Raw genomic sequence first — 17,332 nt, forward strand, 5'->3', positions numbered from 1 at the left:
GTTGTGACCACTGCCAAAGGTTTAGGCAGTGAAATATGATTGTTCAGATTTGACACTGAGGCATCTGAAAATATAGAAGTGTGTGAAGGTTGGCAATGGACAGTTCATGTCTATCTCATCAGAGTCAAGGGCAGGTGGATGCTCAGTCAAAATCAACTCCTCACCGACAGATGAGTCTGACACAATTGTATTAGTTTACATGGCATAAATTGGCCAGTCACTGTCAAACATTAAACAGTGTTTAACAAGGTCCAGGGTTTGATATATGGAGACCTCAGTCTGCTTAGTACCATGACAAACACATCATTCAAAGTCATTGTATGTTTTTATTAAAGAAAAAGAAAAGGGGGTAAAACAATTAAAGCGTTTGAAATGTAAAGCGTTAAATACAACTTTCATTTCAATAACATCACTTGTTCCCTTGCCTTTTTAGCTAGACAGAGTTTAAAAAAAACACCACCTTGCTTGACAGTCACCTAGACAGTATCAAAGTTGATAATTGTCCTTTTGGGGGGGGAAAGAAATTGAGATGGGCTGGAGCTGTTGTTGTTAAAGTCTGATGTCATTTTATCTCTGGTGGTAGGTGTGACCATGTCATCTGGCTTGGCATGGTCAGAACATCTCTCAATATCAGGATGATGAAAGTCCAAGGTCCCAGGTGATAGTGGGGGTAGCAGCCATGATGGTGAATCTTGCTTCAGTAGTCTCTGTCTGTTCTCTTTTCCTTTTGAAGGAAGAACATAAGAATGGCCATACTGCGTCAGACCAAAGGTCCATCCAGCCCAGTATCCTGTTTACCGACAGAGGCCAATGCCAGGTGCCCCAGAGGGAGGGAACATAACAGGTAATGGTCACGTGATCTCTCTCCTGCCATCCATCTCCACCCTCTGACAAACAGAGACTAGGGACACCATTTCTTAACCATGCTGGCTAATAGCCATCAATGGACTTAACCTCCATTAATTTATCCAGTTCTCTTTTAAACCCTGTTATAGTCCTAGCCTTCACAACCTCCTCAGGCAAGGAGTTCCACAGGTTGACTGCACACTGTGTGAAGAAGAACTTCCTTTTATTTGTTTTAAACCTGCGCCCATTATTTTCATTTGATGGCCCCTAGTTCTTATATTATGGGAACAAATAAATAACTTTTCCTTATTCACTTTCTCCACACCACTCATGATTTTATATACCTCTATCATATCCCCCCCCCCACCTTAGTCTCCTCTTTTCCAAGCTGAAAAGTCCTAGCTTTTTTAATCTTTCCTCATATGGGACCCGTTCCAAACCCCTAATCATTCTAGTTGCACTTTTCAGAACCTTTTCTAATGCCAGTATATCTTTTTTGAGATGAGGGGACCACATCTGTTCCCAAAGTCTTTTTTTAAAGACCCCAAAATGGGATTGTGGGTGGAATAGTCCATCGCCTCACTGTGTTGTTCACCAGTTAGGCCTAACATATGACACTTCAATTTTGGTTCATTAATTTCTGGTTTCTCTTCTGTTTTTACCAAAATAGTGCTTGAATTTATCTACATGACCTATTATGCTTAGACTCAATCAGTCTGGCTCTCTGGTTCTCTTTTGCCTGTTTGTAACATTCCTTATTGAATATAGTGACTCACATTCCAGGGTTAATTCCTAAGTAGGCAAAAAATATAGACCAATTGTCACAGCTACACTCAGCTGCAGAAGAAATAGCAGCTGGGACAAAACCTGAAGTTGAGAGAGAGAGAGAGAGGCACGGGCTAGCTTAGTGAAAGAGGAATTAGACAGTTAGCTTCTAGGATGGGATATACAGGTAAGTGGGTTACTTAACTTTGGGATGGTAAAAGAAGGGATGGTCCTTATACTTGAGAGTCAGAAGGCCAAGCAGCAATCACATTACTTGACCTTTATATCCTAAATAAGCTGAAAGACAGAGAAAGGGAGCACAGATGTCCTTTGATCTTAGCCTCCTAATAGGGTCTCCCAGTCATTCTTCAGCTTCCTGGGTCTCTCAGTGCTGGGGCCCATATATAGGTACACACTGAGGTAGGATGCCATTCAGACCTCTGTAATAAAAAGAACAACCCAGCGAGCATGAATTAAGAGACTTCTCCTCTCTGCGCCACAATACAAAACCTTTAGTCTGTTTGATTGAAATCCTTTGCCTTTCTGACAATGTGAAACATCAGCCTCTTCTAATGGGGCCCATTGCTTCTGGAAGGAAAGTCAGTTCCCAGTTCTATGGGGAAAAATCTAACCTCCATATTTTGTACAAAGGGAATACTACTCTAAGTACTTCTGACTGAAAATGCAGGCAATTCATTCAGAAAAGAGGTCTGGGAATCTAAGTAATAGACAATTCATCAGCACACTAGTTATTTTCCTCCAAACCTGCTCTCCTGAAAATCCAATTAAGTAGAGATCCCTTTTTAGCCTGTATAGATTATGATAGGATTTAATTCAAAATATCCCATATAAAACTGGAAAGTAAAATCAAAAAAGTGTTCTTGAAAGCTTTTGGGTAAGACCTTAATAACCCTGATCTCAAAACATTTCAAAACTGTTTGGATGTAGGAGACAACAAAGGTGATAAAGAGGTTAATTACAAAGAATCAATCACTGTCTAGAATGGCGCTGAATATTTTTGTGACAATAATATATGTAACTATAGATGAAAAACCTTTAATAAATTTAGATAGTTGTTCTGTGCCTGACCTACCCAGAATACAAAGAATATTCTCAGTATATTCAAATTACTTTATTACGAACAAATAATTTTTCACAAAAATCAGAAAATACAATAAAGCCGACTTCTCAAAATGGATAAAGAACAGTTTCTTTAGAGATCACCTTTCATTTACTGGCTATAGCATGAAGAACTGTAGAAAACAGATCAGTAGAAATTAAATGGACTGAGACTAAAATTTAGAAGTGAATTGTGGGGAATTCCAATCTTGGTATAAAAATGATTGCCTACCTTCCAGGTACATATCATGTCAACTCAGAAAAATTGAAGAAAGCTATTTCCAGTTCTCTAACACACTCTGATTCACTTTTAATTGTTCTATGTTGTGTAATGAAAGGGAGAAAGACTTATAGATCAAGCTGAGTTTTTAAGCCAAATATATGCCTTCCCTATCTTCTGCTTTCTCACTGCAAGGATTCCCAAAATACTTCAAGATGAGTTGACAGCTCCAGAGATTCAATTCAATTACATTTACATCAGGAGATTTCACAGTGAAAATAATAAGTTGCAGCTGGTTGTTGCTGAGGTAACATCTTGAAATCTAGTTTTAGTTCTCAGGTGTTTGGCTTGAAGAAACTCAGAAGTTGGGCTCTTTTTTTTTTAAGGTATGTTCATCTATTTTTCTAAAGAGCTGGCATTTGCGTAACTGATATACTCAGATTCTCTTAACTGTAACAATAATTGGCATATCAACCATTCCTTTCCTTCCCTGAAAAATAAAAACATTTTTTTTTAAATTGAAACATTTAAGCAAAGTAGTAGTTCTCCAAAAATTACATGACTGGACTGATTTTTTTCTGTTCTGTGTTCCTTCCTGTATCCTCATGAGACCAACATTTGGATGTCAACATATATTTCAGCCAGCAATCCATTCCAAGATTTCTTACTTCACTTAAGAACTTAGACACTTTATAGCCACTAAAGCTAGGTGAAATTTTCCAGAGAAATAGTTTATACACTGAAAAATTCTGTTTTGGTCAACCCAAACTATTTGGGAATTTGACCTGAATTTGCTAAATAGTTTCTAGATTCACCAAGGGACTTTATTATTCACAAAATAGCTGGAGGAAGTGGTGATTTAATGTTATAGACACATCCTGTTAATTTCTCTTAGGCTCAGTTGTTCTTGTTGTCTTTTGAGATAAAATGTAAACACGACATTCTAATGAAATAGCATTCCTAAGTATACATATACTTTGAACAATAGATGGCTGGCATAATGATAAATTACATAATAGTCCACATTTTCAAATATTAATCCTGATGATACTCCTGGACATATGCAAGTATGCAGTTTTACTCCATTTTTACAGATAAGGGAGATTGAGGTAGAAATGTTAAATGATTTGTCCAAGGCAAACAAAACAAGTTACTGACAATGCTGGGATCAGAATTAAGTCTTCCTTCCTCCTAGCCTTATGATCAGCTAGACAATGTGCTGTTTCCCATGGTATCATGTGATCTCTCCCCATTAATTTTTTCTAAATACTCCTCTTCATTGACTAATTTGCATGAGTCTTTTTTATACAGAAAATAAAAAACATACATAACTTTCCTCCCCAAAATAGGGGGGAAAGAGAATAGCTTCTTTCTCATAAGCAATGTAATTGTAGACGAGTCATTCCAAGATGTTAGAGAGACAAGGTGGGTGATGTATTGTATTACCTCAGCCATCTTGTCTCTCTAAGTTCCTTTCTCAATCATCAAGGAAAGAAAGAAGCTTCTCTCAGGTACTTGGTAGACATGAGAGATCCTCATGAGAATCAACTGGCCTTGACATTAAAAAAAATTCTCTCACAGTCAAGATGTAACCTACAAGGTGTGACAAGCACTGAATTTCAGGTGGAGAATATTTTATGGAAAGGGAGTATATAATTAAGCAAATAATGAAAGTTTAAGGCTTTATTTCAAAATAAGTAAATTTTTATTAGCCATATCAGAAAAATGTATAAGTGATTCAGGGAATAGTTACTCAAACTGTTAGTTAACCATCTTGCACCCTTTAATGAGAATACAGATGTCTGAAAAAAGTGGCATTAGAACACATCTCTCCCTTCACCTCCCTTCTCCCACTTCACCCATCCCTGCAACTTTCACCTTAACGTGTTTTTCTGAGCGAAGATGAATTAGTCATTGGTTCTCCTGCTGCCTGCAATAGAGCTGTGCTTGCTTTTTAATACATGTGAGAATTGCCTTTCCCCTAAAGCATCAGGAGATACTTATGTTGAATCATCCATGCTACCCCAGCCCTATGTCACAGTTAAAAACACTGACACTTCAGCCGTTTACACTGAACAGCATAAGAGGTGTGGTTTTGTCCTATATAGCTATTACTTCATGTGCGGTCTTTTGGAGGAGGAGAGGAAGAATGTGTCATTTTTATAGGTTGTGAGAAAGAGTGTGCTGTTTCTTGTATCAGGAAACCTGGTAGAAGGGGGCTAGGGAAAGTTCTAGACAGAAACTCCACTGTGAAGTAGAGAGCGAGTGAGAGCTTTAAGGATAATACAGGTGTTCCTTATTCTACTACTGATCAGTATTACAGAACAGAATACAGAAGAAAGCAAATTTCTCAGCTGACATTTAACATCACTAAAAAGTTAACAGAGAACGTAGGTTATTGACTACAGTAAAAGAAAACAAGGTTAGTTCAGAAAATACTATGGAGTAGTCCAGCCAGAGATACTTATGAAATTATATGCATACAACAGTAATAAGAGAAGTAGGTTTGGATACATGGTAATAAATGGAATTTATTAAGCCATGACAGAAATGGAGTTTCATGAATTGTCCACATTTCTGTTGGAGTTCCCATTTGCACAACTATCACCATCTTCAAACAATAAATTTTAATATAGCCAAGCAGATAACAAAATGGTGGGTTTTAATTAACTTTATTCTGATTAAAGATTTCCCTTTGAAGACCTGAAAACATGTTGAGAGTATTGAACTGAGTAAATAAAACAAGAACAAAAATAGTTTGTGGACCCTCAGGTAAATGTAACAGCTGAGGAGATGTTATAAGATCCATCTTATGAGACATTTAAAACTAGACTGGGCAAAGCTCTAGGCCATAGTTTATAGGGGAATAATTCTACACTGGCAATCTGGAAATGGACTGCAGAACATAATAAATCTTTTCAATCTCTTGAAAATATTTCAAAACACCTCTTGTTTTACATTTTAGCTTTTTCATGCTTTTAAGAGCAGCTCCTTATCATTTCTAGGGATGGTACTTCTTATCAGTCCTGGATTTAGAGGCTCTGGGCCACATACAAAAGCTTGTGTTTCTGCCCTAGGAAAGATGGACCTCAGGGAGATGATAGGGGGTTGTGTTATGCTCATCTCCAATTAAAACAGCTTGTGGTGCTTTGTTAACATTTAGATTTACAAATTTTTCTTTTCTTTTCATTCAATAGTCTCTGCACATGTTCTAAAACATATTTCTTTTCATTTTAGATTTTTCATGCATTCCATGTTTCTTTATCATTTCAAGTGGGAATACTCCTCCACAGTCACTAGTTTAGGAGTTCTGAGCCAGACATTAAATCTGGTGATTTCCCTCTTTAGGTAAGGTGGTGCTTCCTGATGTGGTTCAGGTGCCACAAGGGGTTAGGCCACGTCCTGGAAGGTCAAAGCATAATTTCTGGTACATTTTCATTTCCTGTTACATTGAGGTAAAGCAGAACTTCTGGTGACATCATCGTCTTTATCTCATCCAACAATCTAAATTTGACATGAGCTAGGAGCAAAACACTGTTTGGGTTACCGTGTGCTGTTTAGGTTTTTTAAAGTGTATGGAGTCACACTGTCCCTGGATGAGATCAGGGAGGGATTCTTCCTGATGGAATTGACTCCAGAGCACAATTACAACATGTTTACTGCCACATGTTTTAAGGAAATGCAACTGACTCCTCCACTGAATTACTCCTGCTCTTCAGTGTGATGACAAAGCCATGTCTCCACTCCTCCTAAATCCTTTGGTCTGCTGTGTGCCACCACTGGAGTGGGAAGAGAATAGTCCATATGAATCCCCTAAGCATAAGGGCTAAATCTCTTCCTGGCTTTTGTGCTGATCACAGAAGGGGGTCCCCCCTATTTTTCATTTACATATGGCTGGAGAGGGGCTTTGACCTGGTCTTGGGGTTTTCCCACTCTTTGGCATACTTCACAAGACCGGACATAGGTAGAAACATCCTTGCCCATTCCCTCCCAGTGGAATGACGCCCCCAAATGGTCTTTGGTCCTGTTCACCCCAGCATGGCTACTAGGGTGATCATGGGCTAAGCTCAAGAGCTTGGCCTGGTATTTAGTTGGAACTACCAACTGTCTCTGAGGATGCCAGTCTTCCTGGTGTCCACCAGAAAGAGTTTCCTTGTATACAAGTCCTTTTTCTACAACAAACCTGGATCGATTAGAAGAGCTGAGAGGCGGTGGGTTGCTCCGTGCCGCCATCCAAGCTCTCTGGAGGCTTTCATCTGCTTCCTGTTCAGTCTGGAACTGTTCCCTTGATGCTGGAGACATCAGTTCCTCACTGGATTGTGGACATATGCTTGGTCCCTCTGGAAGCGATGTAGGGGATGGGGCTGTTTCCATTGACTGTGAACCGCTCTCCACTGGGACACTATGTTGGGGTTCAGGCTCCAGCTGAGCCTCTTGTGTAGGGTTATGGGCTGCTGCCGGTTCAGGTTCGGTGGGGCCCTCTGGTGTTGAGGTTGCAAGTACTGGATTCAGTGCTGGCAATGGGTCTGGTGCTGGTTGTTCCGCTGGTTCCGGTTCTGGGACTGGTTCCATCTGGGTCTCTGGGACTGGATCCACTACAGCTGTTGCAGACATTGGCCTGGGGTCCGGGTCCATCACCTCTGACCGGGTCCTGATAGAAGTTTCCGGAACAGAGCTAGGCCTCTCGGCTTGTTTAGTCTGGCTGCGGGTGACCATTCCCATCCTCTTGGCCCGCTTCACATGATTGGCCAAGTCTTCCCCCAACCGCATGGGGATGGGATAATCATCATAGACTGCAAACGTCCACGTTCCTGAGCAGCCCTGGTACTGGACAGGCAAATTGGCTGTAGGCAAATTGAAAGAGTTGGACTTGAAGGGTTGAATCGTCACTTGGATCTCTGGGTTGATTAAATTGGGGTCCACTAAGGAAGCATGGATAGCTGACCCTTGTGCTCCTGTGCCCCTCCATGCCCCTCCCCTCCTCCCCTTCTTCCCTCCCACACTCACAGTTTCCCTCCACTCCAAGGGTATCTGGGAGGTATCTGGGCCTGCGGACTTCTGGTGTGATTCCGGTGCAATGAACTGTAATCTGTTGGAGTTCTTGGGACAGTTGGCCTTTACATGCCCCAGCTTGTTACATTTAAAACATCGTCCAGCTGACGGGTCACTGGGGCGAGGCGGGTTGCTGGAGAACGGGGTGGTGGGACGATAAGGTGTCTGGAGGGTTCTTTGGGAGGTAGGTGGGGCCTTGGGTGGCCCCCGGTAATAGGGTGTGGTCTGGGGTTGTCCCTTCTGGTCTCCGCTCCAACTGCGACCAGTTTTCTTCTTCTCTGCCACCTCCACCCATCTGGCTCCAATCTCTTCTGCCTCGATTACAGTTTTGGGCTTCCCATCTAGGATGTCTCTTCCTATTTCCTCGGGAACACCCTCTAAGAATTGTTCCATTTGCATTAGGAAGGGCAAATTTACTGGAGATTCAACACTTGCTCCTGATATCCAGGCATCCCAATGTTTCACAATGTGGTAGGCATGTCGGGTAAATGACACGTCTGGTTTCCACCTTAGGGCTCTGAACCTCTGACAAGAATGCTCGGGTGTTATCCCCATTCTGACTCTCTCCTTGGATTTAAAAAGTTCATACTTGTTCATGTGTTCTTTAGGCATTTCAGCTGCCACCTCAGCTAAGGGTCCACTGAGCTGCGGCCTCAGCTCTACCATGTATTGGTTGGTAGAGATGCTGTACCCAAGGCAGGCCCTTTCGAAGTTTTCTAAGAAGGCCTCAGTATCATCGCCGGCCTTGTAGGTGGGGAACTTTCTGGGATGGGAAGTGGTACCTGGAGAAGGATTGCTAGGGTTTGTTGGTATATTCTGCTGAGCCTTTACCTTCTCCATCTCCAGTTCATGCTTCCTCTCTTTTTCCTTCTCCTCCTCCACATGCTTCCTTGCCTCCATTTCCCTCCTGTGGGCAGCCTCCTGTACCTCCTTCTCCATCCACATGAGTTCTATCTGTCTTTCATGTTCCTTTTGTTTTTCATCAGCCTGAAATCTGGCTAATTCCAGCTTTTGTTGAGTCGTGGAGTCTGTCATCCTAACATCTCTGTTTTTAACTAACTTTACACCCAAGGTTTAGAAATAAAACAAACAAAACTTGGCTTGTAAAATTTTGCTGTGCTGGAATAGCATACCTGTTCTCTGATAGTGATTGTCAGCCTACAGAAAAAGACAATTCCCTTTGTCTCTGCTCTGGCCCCAAATCAAAGCAAAAAAAAAAAAAAAACCTTCCAACTATTGCCAGTTGGAGACCTGCTTTCTAGCAGCACAAAGGATCTTAAAAAAATCAAAATCCTAAAAAAACCAAAAACTAACACTTTTGTCTTCAGGCAAATAGGTAGAAATCCCCTCTAGTTGCTCTTAGGTCTGTGAAGACTTGTGAATTTCCCTGCAGGAGGTTAACTACTCTGCCTTTAGGAAGAGAAACTGCAGCTCCCAAAGACAATTCCCTTTTGTCTCTGCTCTGGCCCCAAAGCAAAGCAAAAAAAACCTTCCAATTATTGCCAGTTGGAGACCTGCTTTCTAGCAGCACAACGGTTTTTAAAAATTTCCTTTTAAAATCTGTTTTTCTGGTTCAAAAAATCTCAAATTGATCTCAAAATGATTTCAAGTTAATCCCACCGCTCTGCCACCATGTCAAAGTTTCTTCCCCACTCTGAACTCTAGGGTACAGATGTGGGGACCTGCATGAAAACCTCCTAAGCTTACTTTTACCCAGCTTAGGTTAAAACTTCCCCAAGGTACAAATTAATTTTACCCTTTGCCCTTGGATTTCCAATGCCACCACCAAACTTTATCTGGGTTCCTGAAAAAATGTAGTTTGGACACGTCTTTCCCCCCAAAATCCTCCCAACCCTTGCACCCCACTTCCTGGGTAAAAATCCTCACCAATTTGCATAGGTGACCACAGACCCAAACCCTTGGATCTGAGAACAATGAAAAAGCATTCAGTTTTCTTACAAGAAGACTTTTAATAGAAATAGAAGTAAAGGAATCACCTCTGTAAAATCAGGATGGTAGATACCATACAGGGTAATTAGATTCAAAACATAGAGAATCCCTCTAGGCAAAACCTTAAGTTACAAAAAAGACACACAGACAGAAATAGTCATTCTATTCAGCACAGTTCTTTTCTCAGCCATTTAAAGAAATCATAATCTAACACATACCTAGCTAGATTACTTACTAAAAGTTCTAAGACTCCATTCCTGGTCTATCCCCGGCAAAAGCAGCATACAGACAGACACAGGCCCTTTGTTTCTCTCCCTCCTCCCAGCTTTTGAAAGTATCTTGTCTCCTCATTGGTCATTTTGGTCAGGTGCCAGCGAGGTTACCTTTAGCTTCTTAACCCTTTACAGGTGAGAGGATTTTTCCTCTGGCCAGGAGGGATTTTAAAGTGGTTTACCCTTCCCTTTATATTTATGACAAATGAATATTGCATTTATTGCACCAGTAACTAAAACTATTGTCTATCCAACAGCTTTGAGAAAACTTTGTAGCAGAAAGATATATTTGAAATGATAGCAAATAGAACTGAATAGAATATATATGTTCAAATATAAAAGAATCATTGACAGACCTTCAAAGTAAATTAATCTAACAATAAAAAATTGCCATGCATACAGAACTCCAGCTCATATGTAGTGTATGCCACTGTTCCCTCTAAGATGTGTGCGTGTGCACGCACACAGATTCTAAACCCCACGCACACAGGGAAAAACCACGCGTGCATTTGTCTCACGTCCTGACCTCACATCAGTCGGGACGCCTGCTCACCATCACCACCAAAGTCCAGGGGCTAGCGTGGCAGCGCTTCCTGGGGCAGCTCCCAGTGGCATGCCCACCTGCCGGCAGGAGCCTACAGTGTAGGCGCCTCCCTGCTGCCCAATCAGAGCTGTGGGGGTGGGGGTTGCAGGTGCAATTCCCCCCTGACCCAGCCAGATCCAACCCTAAGAGCCAGAGGGACCTGCTGGCTCTGAGAGTCTCTGCTTGCTGCTGGCGCTTTTCCCGGCCAATGGGAGCCACAGAACTCACGCTTGTGGTGAGCACAGCACATGAAGAATGGAGATACCCCTGCCTTGCCGCTCTGACCCTAGGAGCCAGAGACCTCCCAGCAGGGCTGGTGAGTGCAGCCAGGGAAGGGGGCAGGGTGTGGTGGAGTGAGTGTCTGGGAGGTGTGCGGGGGGTGCTGGGCTGTGCAGGTGTGGAGGGCGCTGGGCAGTGGGGGAGATCTGTGTGTGTCAGGGCACTGTGGGTATGTGTGGGGCATTGTTTAGTTGTTGTCATGGGGCTGTGGGGAAGGGCACTGGGAGGGAGGGAGGGAGAGAGGAGAAATCAGTGTGTATTGGGAAACTAGGAAGTGTGGGGTTCTGTGTGAGGTGCTGGGCACCTGTGGTGGGGCTGTGGGTGGGGGGCACAGGGCAGAGGTGGTGGTGTGCACAGCACTGTGCATTTGTGTCAGATATAGGGGCGTTGTGGGGGATGGGCTCTGGGTATAGTGCGTTCAGAGGGTGCAGGCCAGGGGAGCTGTGTGGCTCTCTTCTTCCTTCCCCTCCCCACTCGACCAATGTGTCCTGATATTTCACTCTTGTGATCTGGTCACTCTTGCGATCTTGACGTTGTTCTCCCGCCATCTATCAACACAGCCGGATTCTACTAGCTGGCAAGGGAAAGGGAAAGGAGGGCAATGAATCATACCCCTCCCCACCAGCATTTCGAATGTGGAAAGTTGATCACGTTGGGACGGTCGGAGGTGGGGACCCATACATCTCCTTTTAGTCCGTTCATTTGGCTGTGTACAAACTCAAGTACATGCGAATAAGTCAAAATACCTGGCCATAGTTGTTAAGGAACTGCAAAGATTTCCCAGAAATGAACAAAGGTAAGTGTTGTTTTTGTGATTGAAATCTTTCAAAGGCATTGGACTTCATACATTTACTCATGATGTCTTACCATTTTCCAACTTTTTTTGCCACAGATACATGGACGTGATCGGAGCTATGCAAAAACTTCCGGTATCCTGATCTGAATGATCTTCCATTTGTCCTTTTGTTGAGTCACACTGTTAAGTGCATTGAAATAGTAGCCATATAATAAAAATTAATTTTAAATAAACCAATCTGGTAAAAAATCAATCCCAAAATGTCACTGTCTAACGGGCTAAAGCATAAAAGAACAGCAACTTCATTTAAATCTGGATGACTGGATGAGTCTATAGAGACGGTTACACCAAAGTCATATGTGTAACGCCTGTTAAACTTCGTGAACTATTCACATATGATGAGGACAACAGAGTGGTTTGTGTATATTGTTGAGATGCCAGCGCTCCAGGAGAATTTTCATCAGGAAGAATGTGGAAAGATGTATGGAAGTTGGATTTTTTAAAGCGTCATCTGTCAAATAACTCTCATATAGATGGTGTAACAAGACTTAGAAACAAAGACCCTTCCTTATGGAGCGGATTGCTTAGCATGATTCTTGAAAGTCCAGCTGAAAAGCAGAGGAGGCAAATTAATCTTGAATGCAAGAGCTCAAACCCAGAAGAAATCAAGGTACTTATTGACAATGTGTTGTTGGCTATTAAAATGAACAGCTCAATGCTTTCTGTTCAGGATATTAATGACCATATGGAAAAGTATGTGTGCATACCAGCGAGCTGGAGAAGTAAAAATTATGCTTTTGAATTTCTTGAAATTATCAACTGAATTGTCCAAAATGACCTCATGCATGAAATAGCATCAACAATGTTTCATACTCTAGCTGTTGATGAAAGCATTGATATATCCATTAACAGATACTTGATACTCTACTTTAAATATAGATCCATAAATTCTGCAGACTATAAAACTTCATTTGGTGGACTATTGTGATTGCAAGAATGTGATGCTGTTTCAACAGTGTCTGCAATCAAAGAGTTGTATAAAAAAACACCAACTCGATCTAATGAAAATGGTGATGTTCACATCTGATGGTGCCTCCGTGATGTTGGGCAAACTCAATGGTGTGGCGGCTCAGCTGAAACGTGATATTCCATACTTAGTCCAGCAACATTGCATTGCACTCTGGAAAGACTTGGGGATTTCTGATGCATGGAAAGAGGTCAAGCTGATAAGAGACATCAAAACCTTAATAAGAACTGTCTACACGGTGTTCTGTCGGTCATCCAGGAGAAAATGCAAATTTCAGGAAATAGTGGATGCTTCTGAATGCAAGTCAGTGGCTTTCAGGCCACTCAGTGAAGTGCGCTGGTTATCTAGGCACTTTGCACTTGGAGCAATTATTCGCAACTATAATCCTCTTCTGGAATATTTTGAGCAAGACAAAGATACTGATCCAGTTTCTAAATACTGCCACAAAAACCTGAATACCATGGAATACCGAATAACGTTAGAAGTTTTGAATGATGTTTTGTTGGAGCTGGCTTCACTATCCACACTTCTCCAGAAACGGGGCCTTACACCTCTTGAAACATTTCACTTTGCCTGAGGTAAACTGAACAAGATCAGAAGACAGTACCTTGGAGATTCAGTCTTATGGAGTGACAAAGTTAAGGCTCTCAGATATGAGCTCTCAAGAAAATAATGAAATTGATACCAGTTCCATAATAACTTTCATAAACATCTTGTGTGCACATTTGGCAGACAGGTTTCCAGAGGACGAAGTCCAGGAGTCGTCCACTTTTGATTGTGCAGCAATAGTTAAGTGTGACTTCAATTTTGGAATTCATCAGGTAAAATCCCTATGTTCAAAACAGAAAGACTTTCTTGCTGAAGAGATTGTTATAATCAGTCAGTACAGTGACTTCAAGTTTGCAGTAGCCGAAAGAATCAAAAGCCAATTGGTTTTAAGTTTCCCGGATATGGTGACATTTGCTCACCAGAACGAACAGTTTCAGGATCTTGCAAAGTTGATGGATATTGGAGGAACAGTCCTAGCATCAAGTGCAGATTGTGATCATGGCTTTAGCTTAATGAACACTTTAAAAAACAGACTATGGAATCATTTACAAGTAGATCATTTGGACATGCTGATGTGTATTAAAAGTTACCAGCTGGATGGAGGACTGATAGATCTGGACAGAGCTTATATTGAATGGGCAAATGAAAAAGGTCGCAGGGAAAAATAGTAAGGTTAGTTTAGCAGTCTTTGACATTTTGACCAGTAAGGAAATTAAAATGCATTTGTAATTACATATCTTATTCTTGGCTGATAAACATTTATTGATATATTTTGGGAAAATTTTAAATTTAAAACACAAACTTTTGTTTCTTTATTTACTTATGATGTCTCTATCTGAAAACCCATATAAGTTGACACAAATTGCAAATTAAAACTTTTTAAATATATAAGCATTTTACTCACTTGGGCTCATTTGCCTCATGGCACATAAATTTGAAATATGCTTCAAAAATTCGCACAGAAGACATTTTTTGCGCACATGGCCTGTCAAAAATTAGAGGGGACATTGGTGTACGCTAGTGTAAGTGCTGAGAATAATGTTTGCTGGCACTGCAAATGTACTCTTAGAGGTCTTTTACACACACAGTGGAACTCGTCTATTTTGAATATTCATTCTGGGAAAATATCTGTGTTTGATTAGAACTGATCTCAGATTTCCTGCTCCCAGAGGACCCTATTAATCCATGCTGGGTGTTTTTTTTCAATTAACCTAAGCACACACAAATAGAAGGATTCTATGGGCTCTCCTTCTGACAAAGGACCACATTCTAGTTAAGTGAAAATCTCACCCTACTCCGTAAGAGCTTAGTTCACTAAGATACAAGTTGGTAAATAAATGGTTTTAAGATATTATGGACAATTTCATATGAGTGGGCTTGCCTTAATATAGGACCTCAATAAACTGTGGCAAAATTTTTCAAAAGCCTGTGCTGGCACAAGTGCCCTGGATCATGCTCCAACATGGACTCAGTGATCACTCTATCTATGAGGTTAATTACTTTTATTATTAGGTACTCTTACTTTTCTACTTCTCAATCAATTTGTCGGCTATCAGATGGTCCAGGGCTTTTCTCTGGCTGTTGCCTATAATTTATTTATGATTCCTGCTTTTCCTTACACTTCTGAGACCTCCTCAGCCTACACTTCCTTTGTGGGATTCATGATTCCATTCATGTCTGCCCCTATAGCAAGCATATGCTATGGCAGTGTTGTGGAGCAGGAATATCATACATGAATTATTGTAACCTGTCACCAGTCTGGGAAGCAAATTTGAATCTTGTTTTGCAAAGGCCAAAAGCTCTCTAACATAACTCTGCTGATTCACAAAGGAGGGTCGGGGAAAATATGTTATCTTTTTATGTGGTCTATTTGACATCTTTTGCATAGGCAGTATTCTCCATGAGCTGCCTACATTAAAAGCTTTTTTCTTCCCTAAAGGTAGCATCTTACATTTGTCTTTGCTGAATTTCATTTTGTTGTTTATAGCCCGGTTCTACAATCTATCAACATCCCTCTGAATTTTAGATTTATCCTCCAAGATGTTGGCACCCTCCCCAGCTTTGAGTCAAATGCAGATCTGATCAGTATGCACTTTATTCCTATATCCAAGTCATTAATTAAAATGTTAAACAATATTGGACCCAGTACAGATTCCTGTGGAATCCCATTTGAGACCTCCCTCCAATCTGACATAATTCCATTAATAGTTATTCGTTGTTTTCAGTTGTTTAACCAATTGTGTGTTCACTTTATGGTAGTTCAGATGAGCCCTCATTTCTCCAGATTACTTATCAGAATGTCATATGGGACTGTGTCAGAAGTCTTACTGAAGTACAGATATATTATGTGCAATACATTACCCCATTCACCAAACCAATTAGCCTGTCAAAGAAAGAAATCAAGCTGATTTGACCTGATTTGTTCTTGGTAAATCCATGCTGGCTGCTAGTGATCCTCCCTTCATCTGGCATAAGGTATCGATTTTATGCCAACAACTCAGTGTTTGTCACCCTTTCTGAGAATGAACTGCAACATTTGCTAGTTCCTTTGCCCATATTGTATCGCTTTTGGCCTTTGTCTCAATGTAAAGAAAGCAGAAATCCTGTACCAACCATATCCTAGCAGAAACCCACTACTTCCATCACCACCAGAAATAAAATGGAACAGCTGCCCAACAACATAAAGTGCTTCTGCTACCTACAGTTACACCACCACTGATAAAGTCAGTTGCCTCATCTTTCAGTCATCTACAAAGAAGACTTTGGGCAAGACCGGGGGGGGGGGGGGCAAGTTTACAGAGCTGTTGTACTCCATTGTCTACTATACTCATTTGAGACCTGCTCCCTTTATCATCGCTGTATCCAAAAACTGAACTGCCTGTAGCAATGCCACCTACACAGCATAATGGGAATCAAATAGTCTGACAAAATCACTAACAATGAAGTACTACAGCTGGCAGCCATGCTAAGCGTGGAAGCCATGCTAGCATGGAGGCAAATGACTTGGGGACATTGTATGGATAGCAATCGACTGCCTAAGAGAGTTCTGTACAGTGAATTTGAAAAAGGCAGTAGGAAGGTTAGCCATCCCAAATTCCACATACAGTCTGTTGGGCTGGACTTAATGACTTGTGCGGATAAGGCCCATGACAGGTGAGCCTGGCACTCTTCTATGAAGGAAGCAGAATGTACAACAGAATATCATTGCACCACCTTGGCCGACAGTAGGAGGGAATGCAGACACCAACTTGCCTCAGCATGTTCCATGAACCCCACATGTGGAAACTGATTTCCAATCATAGTCATACTCGAATATGAATGACAATCATTATTTAAATCCATGCTGGCTGCTAGTGATTACAACTTCATCCTCCAGGTATTCACAAATTGAATGTTTTATACATTGCTCTAGTAGCTTCACAGGTATCAAAGTCAGGCTGGCTGGTCTGTCGTTCCCTAGCTCCTCCTTTCCCCCCTTCTTTACAGATGGGCACTATGCTAGCCCTTCTCCAGTCGCCTAGGACCCCTCCTGTCATCCATGAGTTTGCAGATAATATTGCTAGTGGCTTTGAGATTTCTTCAACTAATTCCTTCAGTATCCTCAGGTGAATAGCATCAGGCCCTGCTGACTAGAAATCATTCAGATTGGTCAGAGGATCTCTGACTTTTCTTTACTTATCCTGATCTGCATCCCTTTCATTTTATTGTCTATGGAAACTTTGCTAGTCATCTGGTCACACGTTATTTTTTGTGAGAAGACTGAAGCAGAAGTAGGCATTGAACAGCTCTGCCATCCTATCATCTTCCATCACCAGCTCATCTTCTCCACTGAGCAGCAGACCATCCCTGATCATTTTTTTTTTGTCTGACATAT

The 17,332-nt window shown here is 41.5% G+C and overlaps 1 long non-coding RNA gene across 2 annotated transcripts in view; it reads right to left on the reverse strand.

Moving 5' to 3' along the window:
- Window positions 1-423: 423 nt before the first annotated feature.
- The window catches only part of LOC122462070, a 34,037-nt gene continuing 17,128 nt past the window's right edge, over window positions 424-17,332 (reverse strand). For both annotated transcript variants that reach the window (XR_006284411.1, XR_006284412.1), the window contains exon 3: window positions 424-724. This is a non-coding gene — a long non-coding RNA (uncharacterized LOC122462070). The remainder of the gene's footprint in view (window positions 725-17,332) is intronic.

This window comes from Chelonia mydas, chromosome 1, assembly GCF_015237465.2.
Source record: "Chelonia mydas isolate rCheMyd1 chromosome 1, rCheMyd1.pri.v2, whole genome shotgun sequence".
Taxonomy (NCBI): domain Eukaryota; kingdom Metazoa; phylum Chordata; order Testudines; family Cheloniidae; genus Chelonia; species Chelonia mydas.